Source organism: Podarcis vaucheri (assembly GCF_965113315.1).
Source record: "Podarcis vaucheri genome assembly, chromosome: 6".
NCBI classification, from domain to species: Eukaryota; Metazoa; Chordata; class Lepidosauria; order Squamata; family Lacertidae; genus Podarcis; species Podarcis vaucheri.
This window is the reverse complement of record NC_138764.1, coordinates 47,796,961-47,814,984: the sequence shown is the minus strand read 5'-3', so window position 1 is coordinate 47,814,984 and position 18,024 is coordinate 47,796,961. Positions and strand designations below refer to the sequence as shown.

The following is an 18,024-nucleotide window of genomic DNA, read 5'->3' as shown; positions in this document are numbered from 1 at the left end:
CATCGCAACATGTCACACTGATGTAAGAAGCACCCAGCTCACAACTCTCTCCACATCTACAGTTTCACCACCAACACACTCTTGGGAGCTGGAAAACAAGGAAAATAAAAAGTGAAGAAATACAGTTGTTAGTGCCAAACCCTAAGTCATTGCTTAATTTCCAGTTTAGCAGAAAGCCATGAGAGTTATTGCCAGGGGAAACTAATATTAAAAAGATGTGCACCTGAAATAAGGATTCACATTTGGATTTTGAATACATTTGCATGAAGTTTTCTTTCACCTTAGTGTGAAATACAGTGGTACCTCGGGTTACAGACGCTTCAGGTTACAGACCCCACTAATCCAGAAATAGTACCTCGGGTTAAGAACTTTACTTCAGGATTACTACAGAAATTGCATGGTGGCGGTGTGGCGGCAGCGGGAGGCCCCATTAGCTAAAGTGGTACCTCAGGTCAAGAACAGTTTCAGATTAAGAACAGACCTCCAAAATGAATTAAGTTCTTAACCTGAAGTACCACTGTACATGTTTTTCTCACTGCATGTATCAATAATTTTCATATCACAAATATGTGGCAATTTGGCACTCAAAAATATGTTTATGGCATTAATGTTTCATTTACAATCATTCCAGAACTGCCTCAAACTTTATATCTTGAATGTTCTATCCTTAATAAAGCTATCATTGGAGATGTAATTTATCATTCATGAAGACTAAGATTAATCAATGAACTGGAGGTTAACCTATCAGACAACATCAACCCAACATACTGAAATGAATATCGCTACTCAAAAGGAAGCTCCTCATGTAATTCAGTTCATTTGATTTTCAGGTGATAATATCTTGCTAGGAAGAAAGAGATCAGAAAAATAAGACTTTTCTGCAGCATGTTAAAATTTGTGCTTTGTAATTTACCAAAAGGAAGAAAATGAATCATGTGGAAACATTCCATACTTATTATAGAACTAGCACTAAAGAGAACATTTTCTTTCAAAACTGTCTCACCTATAAAGCAAATATCACTAAACACATTCATCTACCTGATTTATAGGGTTGTGCACTGGCCTCAACCAAATCCTGAACCAAAATGTGTCAACCCAAGATTTTTTGACAGCTTTCTTTGTAGCCCCCCTTGATTTCTTGAGGCCATCCCTTTTGCACATAGAAGTTCCTAGTTTTTTGAAAATGTTAACTTGGAGTCTAAGGCTATACATCTTTACGTGATTCTGACTTGAACTGTTTGCAAGCACAGGAGCGAAGCTATGCATGTCTGCTCAGAAATAAGCCTCATTGACTTTAATGACACCTACTCCTACCTAAGTGTTCACTGGATTGCAGCCTCAATGCATTCGAAAGCAATTTGTTTTCAACTTAAAAACCAAGGATGCAGGCTTGCAACAACAAACATGGAAAGACCAAGAGGAAAGAACACAAGGAGCTGAAAATGTGTGCAGCATTTTTATACAGGCACAAGATACATTAGGTCTCCATTTGTTTAGAATGTTTGAGATTCGAAGATATAAGAATATGTACAGTTGGGGGGGGTATTTGATCCCCTGCTAAATTTGCCCTCTGAGGAAGAAATGACCAGTCCATAATTTTAATGGTAGGTTTATTGTAGCTGTGAGAGACAGAATAACAACAGGGAAAACCCCAGAAACCCAGAAGACAAAAGTCAGAGATGTGCATTATAACGAGTGAAATAAATGTTTGATCCCTTCGCAAAGATGACTTAGTACTTGGTGGCAAAACCCTTGTTGGCAATTACAGAGGTCAGACATTTCTTGTAGGTGGCTACCAGGTTTGCACACATCTCAGGAGGTATTTTGTCCCACTCCTCTTTGCAGATCCTCTCCAAGTCAGTAAGATTTCAAGGCTGATGTGTAGCTACTCGAACCTTCAGCTCCCTCCACATATTTTCGATGGGATTAAGGTCTGGAGACTGGCTAGGCCACTCCAGGACCTTAATGTGCTTCTTTTTGAGCCACTCCTTTGTTGCCTTGGCCGTTGGGTCATTGTCATGCTGGAATACCCATCCTTGACCCATCTTCTGGGTTTCTGGGGGTTTTCCTGTTGTTATTCTGTCTCTCACAGCTACAATAAACCTACCATTAAAATTATGGACTGGTCATTTCTTCATCAGAGGGCAAACGGGTAAATTTAGCAGGGGATAAAATTCTTTTCTCCCACATTGTATGTGTGAAAAAATCATACCATATTTCATTGACTCATTACACTCCCTATATGAGTGCAAAATATTTGTCAAAAATCAAAGACCTAACAGATGTTTAACCTAACCCATGCACTGAGATGGAGAAAGGATATTGGTTTTGCGTGTGTTGTGTCTGTCACCACATTGGGCTGCCTTTGACTTCCTTTTTGGCATGTGGCTCTCTTGTTTTGTGGCAGGTTGTACTTTATGAAGAAAAGAAACCTTGCACTGTTGCTGTAAGTAATACAACGATCCCTTTAAAATATTGCAGTATGTAATCCTCTGCAAGTTAACTACATGCTGAGTGAAGAAGAATCGCTTTTGATCGTTCCAAATTTATCTGGCACTAATTAGAGCTTAATAAAAAGGAGAAAAAATGCAGGCAGCAATTAATTCCCAGGTGCACTAACAAGGTACAGGAAAGTAGGATTCTTGCATGACATTGCCAGTGTCATTGTAAAACAGGAAATGACTAGCTGAGAATCCACCAGCAAATGAGGGTGACACTCTCACTGAAGAAAAGTCATCCATGCTACATTTTCCACAACGAAAAGGGAGGGAAATAGATTCTGGAAAGGTCCCTAATTTCATGGTTTGGCAGATGCATAGTTAGGACACAATATGAAGTCATGCCTATCAGGTGAATCTCATTTTGCAGTGAAGTATTAATCTGCTGCTAATACACTTTCTACCTCATAGTTTGAAGGAGAATAATGGCATACATGGAAGATGTCAGGATTCAGCCCCAGCTGCACACTGGAGCAAGGACAGGATGAAAGGATATAATTTAACTGCATATTTTATTTTGTAAAAGTGAACTGAAAATTGAAATATTAATAAAATATTTGCCACAATGGCTGTTGATGAACTAAACAGCAGTTAGCTTTTATGAAGACAAGGTGGCTCACATTAAAGTTTAAAAGGAAGTGTGAGTTTTTCATTAATTACCCTGATGCTAGATTGCATTAAAGGCACAGCTGAAAGCTTAAAGGGGGGAAAACACAAGGTACTAACTTGCCCCAAATCATACATTATTATTATTATTATTATTATTATTATTATTATTATTATTATACCTTTCAATTGGCTGGAAATAAAATCATTTGTCCATTACAAGTGATCTGTTTCTAATTGGTAAATAAGCCAATTCCAATTACTTCATAGTAGCTCTATTAATATATGGGACTACTTGGAATCAAGAAGGCTGTGGTTTTGATTTTTACTGAAATCTGAGTAATGGCAACTGGCATTTAGATTGGTCTTCAAGGTACGCTCTTTTGACTGTCATTTATCCCAAGTAGAACTTGAAGGACATTTTGCATATGACATTGAATAGCCTTATTATCTTGCTAAGTACCATAAGTAAAGCTACAAATCATCATCTTTAAATGTGTATTAACACTTCTGCTGCTGGCTTTGCTTTCCATGTGTGATCATATTTCTCAAATAATGTTTATTTTGTCACAGCCATTTCTAAAACCATAATTGACTTATGGTATATATTCATATTTAATCTTAGAAGTAAACTAGAAAGGCTTCCTACAGGTCTTCAAAACCGTAGCTTACTGCAGAAAAGAGGAAACGTCTAGCATTGCTATTTAATTACTTGCTGAAATAACATGCAACCTCTTGCTGTTTTTAATGTGATGTGCTTTTCTTCAACTGTATTTAACAATATATTGAATAACCCTTATTACCCTAAGCAAATGATTTTTTTCATACAAACCTGTACTGCAGAAAATGAAAAAAAGTTTAATTGTCTATGTTCACCTTTTAAGGAAATTCCATAACTGTGTGGCAGTTTTCTACAACTTAAAAAAAACCACCCATGGTTTATCATGGTTTCAAAATTACTATGTCCCTAAAGTACAGCAGGCACTTAAAAAGAAATACCACTGGTTTCCATCGATAATGCTCATCAAATTTCAGTTTAAATGTGACACTGACATGTTGAAAACACTTATGTGGGTAGATGTTTTACAGAATTTCTCTGTCATTTAGCTGCTATCCAACATGAGCTTCCTTGGTTTGCCAGCTTTCAACCTCCCTCCCAATGAAGCCCTTCTGTTTCTTCTTTCTGCAACAGCATATATACAGTATAGCCCGTCCTGTATGGAAGACTTATAGCAAGGCTTTATCCCATTCCTTCTATCCACTAGTGCTAAGCTTCTATTCTTCATGTTGTGCCTCATCCACATAACCTACCCATAGCCTGGTTTCTAAGCCAATGGCATGACCTCACTTTAGCCACTCTGCCTCTGGGGTCTCCATTCTCTAGCTTTCTTACCTTATGGATTCTCTTCCATTCAGCCTCCAACAACTACACACTTCTGTTCCCTAACCTCATGTAAAGAGCCAAATAAATGATAATAATAATTTTATTATTTATATGCCTCCCATCTGACTGGGTTGCCACAGCCACTTCTACTTCCATCACAGAAGAGGCACTGTCTTTCCATATTATATTGAACCATTCACAAAAAATAATCACTGTGTGGTACAACTCCACAGGACAAGCCCTATGTGTGATCAGCTCCCTAGTTTTCGCCCAGTTGCAACCACACCAACAACAACGTACTTCCGCATGGATTGTAGAGATCTCAGAGGCCCTGCTGTAAGGAAAAATTGTCAGAGGGAATTGCACAGAGGAAAAATTAATTTTCTGAAGAGTTGCATTGGGTCCTGTTTCAACATATGACTCAAATGTTGACAGGCTTTCAACATCTGGTTAGTTTTGCTTCAGTGTGGCTTGTTCTACTTGCTTATTATATATCGCGTTTGAATTGTTTGCTGTTAACAAGATTGATTCATTCAAATTGTATTTTAGGACTGCATCTATGTTTACTCCATTGTGAGCCTCTGAGCATTACTGTAGAAGAGCAGGATGCAAATGATAAAGTCAACCCCTCTTACAACAGTGCGCCTAAAATTTCACCAGCTATATGAAGAGCCACTCAATAAGATAGTTTGCCACCTGCAGCTGTGCCACACAGACAAGAAGTCTTTATAGAAAACAACCTTTCTGTGGAGTAGTTAGAAGCATAAGAACGACTGGCATACAAATACTTTCCAAATATGAGGTGGGTCCATACAAATAAGATTATATAGTATGAAGTTGTTTTTTTAAAAAATAAAACTTCTTGCACAAACTTTCTATTTGAAGGGAAAAGAAAGCTATTATTTTCCAGCGAGACAGAGAAGGCAAGCAGCAGGACACTGTGGTTATAGAAAGGTGCTGAGGCTGGGACTGCTCTGACACTGGAGGGAAGGGGGAGGGGAAAGGGAAGGCAGACAGCCAGCGGATGCCAAATCTCATCATCTTCTTGCCACCTCCAGCAAGCGCTGCGCTGCTCCTCAATACATGTAGAAGTGATGCCACACAAACATTGTGATTCACGATACATTGCCAGGTCAAATATTATGAAATCGCTATCACAATGTGGCCTTCAAACTATTTTTGGATGGTGTACCAATTCATTGCCCATCCCTACCCCATGATGCTTAACCATCTTCTACATGAAGCCACTAGTAGGTTTGGGCTGCAGTACCATCAGTGTGCCGACAAGACTCATATCTATCCTTTCCTTTCTATCCTCAGATCCCAGGGAACCTGCTGAAATCCTAAACAGGTGCCTAGAAGCATTTTCAGGATGGATGCTATCAAGCAAGCTGATGTTGAATCCAAGTTGTGGGTGGAGAGATTCCCAGCTCTGGAAAGACCAAGTATGCAGTCAGGAGCACAGTGGGTTCAGCACTGAAGAAGAGTGCTTTCTACTAGCTTTGGCTGCTTCATCAAATGCACCCCTATCTGGACAGGGCTGACCTTGCCACAGTGATCCATGCTCTGGTTCTGTCAATACTGTAATTCGATCTATGGGAGACTGCCTTTAAAATGGTTCAGAAACTTCAGCTGGTCAAAGTCCTATTGAGGGTGAGGCAGTCACATCTGTGACACCTTTACTATTTCAACTGTGCTGGTTACTGGTGTGCTTCCAAGCCCAATTTAAAGTGTTGCTTTTTATATTTAAAGCCCTGACTGTTTTGGACCCATTTATTAGACCACCTGCCCTCAAAACATTCTGTATGTGCTTTAATATCTGCTTTGGAGGCTCACCTGGTGTGTCCACCCACTTAAGTTGGTAAGAGTTGTGGTCATAAAGGAGAGATGCTTCTCTGCTGCAGGCCCATAATTATGGCATTCCTTTCCTTTGGACCTGCATCAAACTTATACATTGCACAATTTTTGAAAGGCCCTGAAGACGCCGCCTGCAAATTGGCCTTCCAGCCAAGATGTTTTAATAGCTGGGTGATTGCCTGATAGTTGTTGTTTTCTGACTCTGTGGCTACATTTTCTTATGTGGAGTGTTGCCAAGTTGTAGTTTTAAGTTCTGAAATTTTGTATTATTGTTCTTTTCTCTTTCTATTGTTTTTATTGTGAGCCACTTTGGATAAGCATCTGGTCAGCAAAGTGGCCTAAACATATTTAAAAGTTAATAAACAAACAAACAAATGTAATCAGAGCAGTATTATTTCTTTGAACTGTGGCTACATAATTTATTTAACTTTTTTCTACAGTAGTTTCAATTATTACTTGAAAGGGTATATGTTTTGCTATGTTGGCTGCTGGAGTATTGTTGTTTTATTATCCCCTTATAAATATATTGGAATATTTGTGCTGTAAGGGTTTATTGATTTAATGGTTATAAATCCTGTATTACTTATTAATTGAAGTGCATGTGGGACAGCCTTCTTATATGTTTAGTAGAAATTTATTGATAATTATTGTAGAATTTTTATTGTTAGATATTTTTTCATGTGGTTTGACTGCTTGTGGCTGAAAAGTGTGAGAAACGTATTTGTGCTCTTCATATTCCTTAGTCCATTTGAGTAAAGCCAGCACTTTCAAATGCACATACCGGTATTTAAAATCTTCATGAAAGAGTTGAAGATTCTCTTATCTTAGTTTGCTGGTAAAATCTTCGCTGGACTATATTTTTAGATTGGCATATACTGTGCAAAAATAGACAACTATCATGAGATCTGTCTTCCTACAGAAAAAAAGATGAGAGGGCAATTCTAGAACCACTTACAAAATTACAATCCCATTCATTTCTGAGGGACTGCAGCAGAATACTGTGAAGTGGTACTTGGATCGCTCTTGAGGTATTACTGCCAGCATTACTATATGAATGACCGTCTGAGACAAAACAAAGGAAACACAGATTTAAGCAATAAAAGATTTCTTCATACCCAGCAAATAGCAAAATTGAAAAATCAATAGCAATTTGGCAACATTTGTGCATCTGAAGACTGATCAGGTTTAAACAATCCTGCACAGTCAGGATTACTCTTCTGTCTGTGAGAAGGAACTGCATAGGACCTTCAGAAATAAACTCAGCAAATGCCATGCCTTCCTCAGTAGATATGTGACTGCTATTTCTTGCCTCTATAATTCCACTTCACACCACTATGAAACAAGAGAGTGATTACTCTCAAGTCATAACGGATCTCGAAGAGACACTGCCACTCAGAGCAGACAGCATTGGCCTACATGGAACCATGATCACACCTGCACACGTTAGTGTCATTGGTTGATGTGATTATCCACAAACCAAATTCCTTTTCATTTATCACTTTTTTCTCTACAAACTACACATAGTGGAGTTCCTTTAGTCCAACATAAATTAGGCAAATGATACCCTTCTTAAATAAATTTATGAAATAGCAGCAAAAGTTAAAGAGTTCCTGATGTGGAACGCCTTCAATTCACCAAACTTGAACTTTTCACACAAGACCTTCCTGGAAGATCTTCCCCAAGGTAGTAGACAAAGCATTTTGCTTCTCCAATCTATTGTTTTTGAGCCATCTGGCAACACAAAAACATGAAACTGAGAAGTCACATAGGTATTCCTATACTCATTATTTTTATCATAATTTAAAACAAAAGATTTTGATCTATGAAAACTTTAATAACTTTGCCACTCCACTGCAAAAGCAAAAGCAAAAGCCATCCAGTCTTACACAGCCAAGACAAAGGAAGAGCAACTTTTTATTTTATTTTACCAGAAGCACACCAAGTCTGGAGAGCAAAAGCACAGAGGCAGGGATTGTTGGTTGCTTCATTTTAAAACTCCCTGTCCCTGGAGTGCATCCTGTTCCAGTCCAATACCCCTTCCAAAAGTACTCATATAGAACAATCCTAAACACTGCTTTTCACTCCAGCCAGCACAGAAGATGGGGTGTGAGGTTTCTTCTTCTTTTTGCTGTGCCAGCTCCAGGGCACCTGTGGACTGGATCCAAAGACAATGGTGCCAAACCATTGCCACACCCTGTTTCAAGTCTTTTACACAGGCTACTTTTACACAGGCGCTTCCTATTCCCTGGATGCAACAGGGGACTCTGACCCAGCAGCACAGGCCAACAGAACCCAGCAGATGGTCCTTTCTGTCTTATCCTATGCCCTCCAGTGGGACGGATAAGGGATTAGGATTTCCCTGCAATGCTTTGTTGTTTGGGGGTTGCCTTTAATAGGTTACACATGTAAGTGGCAATGTTAAACAGACACAGAAAAAAAACACACTATTTTTATTTAACCTGTTATTATCTATTTATCTTCAGCACTAGGGAATAAGTAATATATTTAGTTTTGTATCTGGGTTGTGTGTATGTTAATGTTAACGTGCATAATAAAGTAACCTTTTATTTTCCAGGAACATATATGAACTTAGAAGCAGAGGTTTTAGTGAGAAACAGCCTTGATCCTAATTGACCCTGGCTTTTTTCGCTCAGTTCTACATGTTGATAGCTATGGCTTGCAAATGCATTCAAGCCTGCTTACTGCCTCGACAAAGTCTGCTTATGTCGTGGCGCTTTCTCTTGATGCCCTACAGCTTCTATCTCATGATGATAATCTCCACTTTTGGTGTCACTTCATCATATGGGGCCACCGGTCAAAGGGCACCCACTGGATCTTTCACCAGCTGAGATAAAAAGAAAAATCAATTTCAATCATCATAAGATGAAGCCACTGGTATGTGCACTCACAGAAGACAGATCCCACTAAGAAGCATGAGAGCCAATGTCCTCCTCCCTTGCTGTCCTGAAATGGTCTTAAATCATCGCACAAGCGCACAGAAACGCAGGCCACAGATACCGCCCTTTCTCAGCATTATAAGCAATCCACTCTGAGCTCAAGCAATATAGGAAAACACGCAGAAAGGCATCCACATTCATTTTCCTTCTAAGTGTAAAGAACACATTGCATGTAATTAAACAAACTGGGAAGTGTGTGAGAATTAGGCCGGGGGCGGAGGTTATATTCAGTTTGCCTTCAAAAATCTATAGATATCCCAGTTAGCTACATTTAAAATATTAATAGAGGAGAAATATTTGTTTCCAGCACAATTCATAGAATCATAGAGTTGCAAAGGATCCTGAGAGTCACCTAGTCCAACCCCTGCAATAATAATAATAATAATAATAATAATAATAATAATAATAATTTATTTATTTATACCCTGCCCATCTGGCTGGGTTTCCCCAGCCACTCTGGGTGGCTTCCAACAGAATATTAAAATACAATAGTCTATTAAACATTGAAAGCTTCCCTAAACAGGGCTGCCTTCAGATGTCTTCTAAAAGTCTGGTAGTTGTTTTTCAGGAATCTCAAGCATGAATCTCAAGCAAAGCATCTATGTCAGAGGACCATCCAGTGAAGAAGTCCACCACCTCCTGAGGGAGTCCATTCCACTGCCCTACTGTATGCAAATCTACTCAGAAGTTAAGCCCCATGGAGTTCAAAGAGGCTTACTCCCAGGTAAGTATAGTAGAATTGCAGCCTCAATTTAAAGCATTTCTCCAAAACTACTGTATATATTAAAGGCAGGTGTTAAGAGATCATATACTGCAGGTAGAAGTCCAAGATATTGATCAAAACATTTAGCAATAACTTCCTGTTATTATTTTTCTTTAAATAAACACAGCAGCAAGGAGCAGATTGATATTGGGGGAGGGGAGTTAAAAAAAGATTTGATATATTCTCTGCAGTTTCCACAGTTCTGCATCCAGCTATAGAAACATACTGTGCAACAGCTTGAGAGATGAGCTTCATCAACAATAAGTAATTTTTATTCAGTTTGAATGGCCGAAAACAATGAAGGTGATTAAGTACTGCAGATATAGAGTCAGAATTTAGGAAACTGGCAAAATAATTATAGTAATAAAAATAGTTCCCTGTGAAATAAAATTTAGTTTGGAAACTATTTTGTGTGAAAGAAACTGTTTGCTAATTTTTACTGATAGGTCAGGAAATGATAAACACTCTAACAGGCTTTTGGAGTTTGTTGTGTAGGTTTACTATTAATCTTCCTTTCTTCTCTCCCTGAAGTCTTTTCCATTCAGCCAGCCACTGACATGACTAACACATGTTGTCCCTGAACACATGACCTCCATTTTTGCGAGGCACAGTGCATGAGTTTGGAGTCTACTCATGGAGGTCTCTGCGCAAAAGTTACAATCAATACTTGGATATCAGAGAGAGGACTGGCAGGTGTGATCCAAATCCCTTGTCATTCACATACATTTCTGCACTTTGACACTCTGCATGGGGCTACAATGTACGCTGCAGTTATTTTCAGAAATATTCATTCCCTTCAATGTGAAGACTGCCTCAAAGAGTGGTCTGTTCTTAAAACAGAAACATAATAACCTTTACAGCCCCTCTCTCTTTTATGAAGCTATATGTCAATCCGTCAAAAATACACCACTGGTGGTCAGCACCTGGGTTGGGGAAGCTCTAGCCCACATGTTTATCTTGGCCTGTTAGGGGGTCCAATTTGGCTCACATGATCATTTCCCACAAAACAATGTCCGCCTTTCAATCAGCTGATATCCTTGGTTGGCATCAGCTGATGGGGGTGGGGTTCAGTCCTGCTGGGTGGTGTTTTGCCAAAACATTCCCTGAAGGGAACATGCTGGCAAAGCAGACCAGGACTGAACTCTCCACCTATCAGTTGATCATGAGTACGGAATGCTCATCATCACAGAACTGTAGATTTGGAAGGGATCCTGTGGGTCACCTAGTGCAACCCCCTGAAATGCACAAATCTTGTAATGCAGGAATCTTTTGCCCAGCATGGGGTTCAAACCTGTGACCCCTGAGATGAAGAGCCTCATGCTCTACTTACTGAGCTATCAGGAAACAGGCTGGCATAGCAGACCCATCTCTTTCCCCCCACGGACTAACTTTGACAAGTGAATGCCACTACACACCTATCAGTCACCTGCTGTTACGTTTTAATCACAGTGAATTATTTTCCACAGCCACTACTGTATCAGAAACGAAGGGGGGATGTTGAAATACACTCAGTTGTTTTTCCTATGGACCATCAATTGCCTCCAAGTTTTAGCCATGAGAGCAAGGTGTAAGTGGCAAAGTTACTATAGGGGTGGCCTGCTTCTTTCCCAAGCACAGTTTTCTCTAATAAACTATTAAAAACTGTAGTGCTCTCTCTCTCTCTCTCTAACACACACACACATCCTCATTCCTTCACAGAGAAAGACAGTGTGGCAAGACAAACTTTTTTCCAGTTTTTTTTAATAACTACGTAAGGTAAAATCACCAGCTCAATAGCCCCTGGAAGCATCTGTCTGAACTTCTTCAGGCTTCTTACTCAGGAGTACTTCCTTCATGTCCCAATTTTCAAAATGATTTCCTCTAGAAAACTAGGGGTGGTCATGGGATTTCTTTTTCCCCACCCCAAAATGGCCAAGTCTGCTCTTGTAGGAGAACTGCTGCACTCATCTTTCCTAAATTTGGCAGGCTTCATCACCTCACAAGTGACAAACCTGCCTGCAAGTTGCATTCAACTGTGGCAATATATTAAACAATTAAATTTTATATTTATTTATTTAAAAAATTAAGATTCCCTGCATGAAAAAGCCAGAATGTATCTACCTGTAATTTTGTAGACTTAGTACACACTGGAGGGGCTCCTCTGTCTGCAAATGTCACCCACTTATGTGAAAAGAGTTATCACCCGTTTTAGATTCCCCATTATAATCAATGGAGCAAAGCAGACTTTGGATTTAAAAGATCACATTGGCCTCAAATAACGAATTGAACCTGAGACACAGTAAATCCAAAAAGAGAGTGGGCTGCTTCCAAACTCTACAGATACAGTACTTGGAGAATCTTGTGGTAGCAGAACGCCTCTGTCAACAACAACAGCAACAACAAATTTCTATTTGTATCCCACTCTCCGTGGCCAAAGCCGGGCTCAGAGTGGCTTACAACAAATACCACCATATTTACACGCAAATGCTGCTACAGTGTTGAAATGTTTTTCATAAAATCATACCCGACACAATTTCCATCAACAAAATCATCTGGAGTTGTTTCAAAGCCTGCTGAGAAACTAGGATTCCCAGACTACATCCAGATAAGGGGCCTAGTTCCTCCACAGCCACCATTGTGAAGGGATGCCTTTTTACACATGAGAAGGTCTAAGAGTCTATTCCCCACCCCCACCTTCAAGCTCTTTGCCTATACAGAGACATCTAGAGGTCTGCACAGATAAACTCTCAAATACCCTCAGTGATGACATTTGTACCTTTGCATTTCATTAGATGTGTTCCGAACAAGTGAAAGTTTTAAATGGGGTGAAGCATGCTCTGTCATCTCCTCAGTAAGCTTTCTTTCCACCCAATAATTACTCTGGTAACACGAGGATGCATACAGCATGTACATCTCTACGATGACTATGAAGCTTGTGTCCTAAAGTAGCAGACATCCTTCTCTGACTTGCTACATTGTATCTCTGGTTATAACAGTTTTTTGTGTTCCTTTCACAAGGGAGGGGGAAGAAGCTGAACTCCTAATATATCATATAAAAGAAGAACCCCGACAAACACACGAATGAGTAGTGCTTTTAAAAATATGAGACTCTAATAATACACCTTTTTTAAATGGACAGTAGAGAGCAGCACAATGATGTTCAGGAGATGCATTATGAAAATGACAGATTGCAAACCAAAGATCATCCCTAAGTATATATCGGTTTAGGCTCAGAGCTGAGCACAGTTGCAAACAATAAAGGCTTTGTGTTTTTTCCCCCCTGATTTGGACTTAGAATTCCTTCTGCGTACTATTGAAATCAGAAAAATTGCTTGACTATCTGATGTGCAATTACCTTATGAACAGCCCCAGGGAACTACCAAAGCATCTGCAACATTGCTGTGCATAATAGTAAACACAGAAGAAGAAACATATTTTTGTGGGCTGTCACAATAACATGACATTGTGTATAGCTATAATGGAACGATGGGAACTATTACTCAGTCACAAAACAAACTCCATTTCCATCACACATGCAGCTTTCCACCAGGAACGCTGAATCCTGGTTGCTATTATTTTTTAAGCACACAATCATATATTCTCCCCCCCACCTCTCTCCTGTGCTTTTTAGTGGGGAGCAGAAGTAATTATAAGGACAAGGCTGATCTTCATAGGGGCTTATAAGCAAGAGCACAGGAAAAAGAAGCCTGTCTTATAAAAGAATGCAAACTGTCTAATAAAGAATGCATGTCAGAAAGCTGGAAGGAAGCTTTTCCACTGTTGGATTTAAAGAGATGAGCAGCGAAACTTCCTTCTTTTATGTATCAGGAGGGAGTATGGAGAACGCAAGACAAGTTGGAGATGAGTGCGGGATGAATGCCGCTGTCAATGCCTGGAGAATCTGTGCCTTGTAATGAAGTGGGAAAATAATGAGGAGCTTGAAGCATTTTCCTCACCGGAGCAATTACAGGGGACCCTTCCCCCCCACCCCCATCGTGCCTACACGGAGGAGCCAGCAGTCCAAGGAGGCAGAAATAGAGCATCCACCGCCTCCTCTCTCTCCACAACTCCCAGTTGCTACCTCCTGACAGACAAGGGGGGGGGGGACTATTATTCCTGCACGGCTCTTTGCCAATTTGTAGGATGGGTGCCCTGCAGAAAACTTGCCTCTCCACTCCGCAGGGCTGCACGTGGGGGCCACCCGCCGCCTTGAAGCAAAGCAGGAATAGGAAAGGGGAGGGAGGCAGCTTTCGCGTTTGAGAGGTGAGGAGCCCACCAGCATTCAGCGAATGGAGCAAACCCAAATGCCATATCATTGGGGGCGGGGGGGAGAGAGAGAAGAGGTTCCTTTGCTCTAACATTGCCTCCCCGCGCGCGCACCGTGGAGCCCCCACGCGCGCACGTGTCCCACTTTGTTTTCATCCGGAAAGAGGACGGCACCTGTTCTCGGGACGCACGGAGCCCGGCTGGCTGGGTAGAGAACCCGCGCTCCGCGGAAGCTGCGCGCGGAAGGGGGAGCGGGGCTCTCGACTTCGACGAGGCGCGCGCGAGGGAAGCCCGGGCGCCTCCGAGGGCGCTGCTCCCCACGCCGAGGCGCACGCGCAGCCTTCGCCCCCGGCTGCCCCACCCCCTTTGGCGCCCGCCGCCTCGCACCCGACTCACCTCGCCGGGCCGAGCCCTCCCGCCCGCGCATGGTCGGAGACTGAGGCGCTTGCCGCTCGCCTCTCTCTGTCTCTCCCGCGCTCTCCGTCCCCAGCTCAGCCCGCGCGCGGCTCCGCCAGCTCCTCCATCCCCCTCCGCTGCTCGCTGGGTGCATCCGCCCCCTGCCGCCTTTGCCCTCTCAGGCCCCCGACGACGCGCTTAAGCGGAGGCCAGCCGGAGAGAGCGAGCGAGCGAGCGGGGGAGGGAGGGGGAGGCCAAGGAGGAGAGGAAGGGTCGCTGGCTGCCGCCGCCGCCGTCGCTGCTGCTGCTGCTGTTAACGCCGCCTCCTCCCCCTCGGAGAGACGCGAGGGAGACGCGGAGTGGGGGTGGGGTGGGGAGAGGATTTAGCGCCTGGATGATGGTGGTGATGATGAGGAGGAGGATGATTTCTGGAGCGGCGTGAGGGTGTCCTCGGCGTGTAAGGAAAACAAGATGTGGGCGGGGAGAGAGAAAGCCACGCTGGGTTCTCCTCACGCGACTCGCGGGCTCCCTGGTCCAGGGAAGGAGGCATGCCTGGCACGGCGAGAAGAAACGAGGCTCCCCTCGCGCGCCCCTCTTTTCGCTCCACGCCCCTCCATCTCCACGCGCCAGCCGGGAGACTTCGCGCGCTCGGGGAGGAAAGCACCGAGCGAAGTGGAAGAGGAATTTTGCGAGGACGAGGCTCTCCCGTTAACATGTTACCCCCCCCCCCGCCACGCGCGCACTTTCCCATAGGAACAGGGCGCGAGGGGTGAAAGAATGAAAAAGGGGGGGGGGTCCTGAGGAAAGCCTGGAGACCCAATTCAGACTTTTCGCCAATATGCCCGGGCATCTGCTTACAGCCAAATACTGTCACATCCCTCCTCACGAACGTTTGCACTTCTGTATCTTTTTTCTTTTTTTAACTGATTGCAGGAGGAGAGCTGTTATAATTACACGGGGGGGGGGACCCCACTTTAATTTGCCAATTTCATTAAATGATGGTGTTCAAGAGACATGCGGGGAAATTATATATAGTTACAGGCATTCTGCGCCGCAGAAAGAACCAGCCGTGTACTGTAAATCCAGAGTTTCCTTGCAATTAGATTATTCAAATGCACGCATGCACGCAGGGAGAGCGCGTGCCTGCAAGTCACTGCTTCCTCTCTCGCAAAGGCTCGCTCTGGCAGGGTCTGGAATAGAAACCTCCCTCAAGAAATCTGGTTGGACCTTGAAGTTCTGGCATCCCGTTTTAGGGCACCAAGTCCCCAACCAGAGATGCGCAGGGTTGTTGTTTTTTCACACTTCGTTCCATCCATTTCATGCCCCTGCACCTTTTGCATGCTCCTTAATAGCATGTCAGCTATTTTTCATTAATAAGTCATTGTGAGGAAGGATAAATCTCGAGTGGAATGGTGCAATGTCTAAAACCTACGGAAAATAGGTCGTTTCTTTGGAAGTGAGTTTTTTTTGCTCCTGCTCATGTTCAGGTCGCTGGCTTCTCTCTCTCTCTCTCTCTCTCTCTCTCTCTCTCTCTCTCCTCCTTCCCTAGAAAACACCATCATAATAACAAATAATGTGATGGGGCGGTTGCTGGTGTGCCCCCCCTTCTTCCTCGTGGCTTCTCTCAGTCACCCATGAAAATTTAATGAGGCATTTAGGGCTGCTACCTCCAGAGTCAATGAGCTGAGCATATGTAGTCTAATGCACTTGCTGCTGAGGCAATAGGTCTACTGCAAGCAGCTCAGGAGTCATCCAGACGCTATCTTCTCGACACAAAATTCACGACCCATTAAACCTATTCTGTGATAGCAGCTTCCCTCCACAAATATCACCCTGTCCATAATAGAGATGGAGGCATTCCACACAGCTTCCTGATGAAAGAGCCTGTATTAAAACCAAAGAAAGCATAGTTGTAGAAGAAGAGGCTGTTTCACAGAGAAGCTTGCCTCTGGAGATGTTATGGGAAGTTTGTTTATTGGACTTCTTCATGTGCTGTTCTTCTTCCTTGCAAGAGGCAGGTTAGGGTGGAGTCCAAAGTAAATCTCTGATGCACTGCACTGGGAATCTTCCCCTTGAGTGAACGCTAGCAGAGCTCCTCATTCTGCCTGCTAAAGTGTGGGAAGCCAGATTTACTATCCGTGGACTTCCTGGTAGTGGCAGTCTGTGAATGTCCTACCCACTCATGAGGCAGACAGTGGCTGAGTTAGCCCCACTGCCATCATCTGATGGTACCAGGCCTGATTTGAGCCCAGTCTCTACGTCAGCTCCAGGCTAGTAGGTTTCTGTCTGCCCCATCTCTTGCCTTCCACCCCAGCAAGTATGAGCAACTGTGGCTCCACCATTTCTTCACATCCCAGATGCCGCTACCTGGCTGGGATACAAATTGCTCTGCCGTCCGGGAAAGAATGGCATAGCCAAAGCACCAAGTGAGTTTCATGGCTCTAACCACTACCATCCCTCCCTGATCTAGCCATTGTGATTCATGTGATGGTCACCTCCAGGCTTGATTATTGTAACTCACTCTATGCAGGGCTGCCCATGAAGCTGACCCATAAAATCCAGCAGGTGCAGAATGCTGTGGCGAGACTACTTACAGGGTCCTCACTGCAGGACCGCATCCATCCAGTGCTACACCAGCTGCGCTGGCTCCCGGTGGAGTACAGGGTCAGGTTTAACATGCTGGTTTTAACCTATAAAGCCATATACGACCTGGGACCCTTGTGCTTACGGGACCGCCTCTCCTGGTACACCCTACAGAGGATCTTATGGTCTGCAGACAATAACATCTTGGAGTTCCTCGGCCTCAAGGACGTTAGACTGGCCTTTTCAGCCCTGGCCCCAGTCTGGTGGAACGCTCTGTCACAAGAGACCAGGGCCCTGCGGGACTTGACATCTTTCTGCAGGGCCTGCAAGACTGAACTGTTCCACCAGGCCTTTGGTCAGGGCCCAGTCTGACCCCCCTCCTCTTACAAGACCCTGCATATAAGTGGCCTCTCTAACTCTTCTCACTGGCTCATACAAATAGTCGAGCCTGGTGAGTACTTAGGGTTTCCAATCCATATAGTTATAATTTGTGGGTAGCCATCTGATCTTAACTTTGATTTTAATCTGATTTTAAGCTGTATTTCAGTCGATTGCTGAACTTTATGTTTTACTGTTATATATTTTGATGTTAGCCACCCTGAGCCTGGCTCTAGCCGGGAGGGGGCCAGATAACAATAACAATAACAATAATAAATTATTAATCATCATCACAATAGCTTTTTCTTAAGCCTTTTCATTTTAATTGGATTGTGTTGGGTTGTGAGCATGAACTGT

The 18,024-nt window shown here is 42.9% G+C and overlaps 1 protein-coding gene across 7 annotated transcripts in view; it reads right to left on the bottom strand.

The window, feature by feature from the left end:
- The window catches only part of DAB1 (DAB adaptor protein 1), a 586,419-nt gene that overhangs the window by 183,644 nt on the left and 384,751 nt on the right, over positions 1–18,024 (bottom strand). For 2 of the 7 annotated variants that reach the window (XM_082228741.1, XM_082228742.1), the window contains exon 1: positions 14,707–14,767. The exons of the other annotated variants lie outside the window; for them this stretch is intronic. The gene's annotated coding sequence lies outside the window, so the exon portion shown is untranslated. Of the gene's footprint in view, positions 1–14,706; positions 14,768–18,024 lie in introns of those variants that run through there. 7 annotated transcript variants of the gene reach the window in all.